Source organism: Mycetomoellerius zeteki, unplaced genomic scaffold (assembly GCF_001594055.1).
Source record: "Mycetomoellerius zeteki isolate Tzet28-1 unplaced genomic scaffold, Tzet1.0 scaffold31, whole genome shotgun sequence".
NCBI lineage: Eukaryota > Metazoa > Arthropoda > Insecta > Hymenoptera > Formicidae > Mycetomoellerius > Mycetomoellerius zeteki.
This window is the reverse complement of record NW_017257294.1, coordinates 2684285-2685826: the sequence shown is the minus strand read 5'-3', so window position 1 is coordinate 2685826 and position 1542 is coordinate 2684285. Positions and strand designations below refer to the sequence as shown.

Here is a 1542-nt window from a genome sequence, read left to right as displayed (position 1 = left end):
AGAGAGAGAGAGAGAGAGAGAGAGAGAGATATTAAATTTCTACATTATTACTTTTCCAGTATATAAATATATTTAATATTATACAAAATTGTATTAACATTTACTTTAACATTTGCTTACTTTAACATGTTTAATTAATTTTATATCAATTTATTTATAATTACTTTCTATCAATGTTTAAAAGTATTTAATGAATATTATTTTTTGTTTCCTTATGCTATTTATATTTTTAAAAAATATAATCTTCTAATTTAGAAATTATAATCTTCTAAAATTCTTACATTTAAATATTGTCCAATAGTGTTTACTATTATATCTGTTAATAATGAAAATGTAAAAACGCATATTCAAAAATCGTGCCATAACACTTAAACGTAACAAGATTATTTGCCTTGCTTTGCTTTTTCGAAATAATCATTTTTTATTAACATCAAAAGTTTTCGAAAATCATAGCAAAGAGGTTTATAAATGAGAAGTGATAGTGGCTAGTACAATCGGCTACAATCGTCATGGGATCTTGTAACACCTAACAACGTAGATATGCAAAAAGAATATTTTATAGTAAATATCCATTAACGTAATTAGATTACTTCTACATTAAAATAATAAATATTACTATTAAATTGATCAATATTTACGTACTGTTTCTCTGTATATAAGAATTCTTATTTTCTTTTCCAAAAATGATATAAATTTTAAATTATTTGATGAATTTTAATTATATATGCTCTTTAATCATAGCGCTATTACAATTTTTGTATTCTGTATTTTTACTTATTGTTAGAAATAGCTTTTTATAACTGAACAAACAATAATTTAATATATCTTTGTAATTATTTCCAAAAATCTTAACACAACGATCATCTAAAATCAACACATTTATGATGTCCACAATAAATTATATGAATACAACATTACATATAATTATATATAATTATATACGGGACTTTTTTCCCGGGATTACCATTCGTTTGTGTTGAAGTTATATAAAACTAAACTCAGCCTTGAACGTGATATTCAATGCTATTGTTTAATATGCTTAATCCGCTTAATTGACACTACGGTCACGTTAGTTGTTTTGACGCAGAGACGCATTTCCACATTTGTTATACTTTGCGATATTACATTCACACTTCTCTGATAACGCGGAGCTACGTTTCTATAAATACAAGGTACACACGTACTTAAGTTTTATTAAAGAAGTTCTCCAGTCATAAAACACATATATTAATATCACGCTTTAAACAAACTACATACATGTGAAAGTTGTGTTCATAACATTCTATTTTCATTAACACATTTTTATGGATTATTTATTTTATTTGTTATTAGTTTTATTGTTATAAACAAAAATTTTTTAAATAATAACAAAAATCTAAATTTTTTTTATATAAATATATTCAGTACTAAACATGACTTATGCAAAGTTTCATTGAGATTCTCCAATTAATTTATAACAAATAAATATTTTGTTTATTTACTGAACAATTAATGTCTGCATCTCAATATATAACTTTACATAAATATTTTTGAATTCATATA

At 23.2% G+C, this 1542-nt stretch overlaps 1 protein-coding gene across 1 annotated transcript in view; it reads left to right on the top strand.

The window, feature by feature from the left end:
- LOC108724582 (uncharacterized) overlaps positions 1-1542 on the top strand; it is a 46507-nt gene that overhangs the window by 14060 nt on the left and 30905 nt on the right.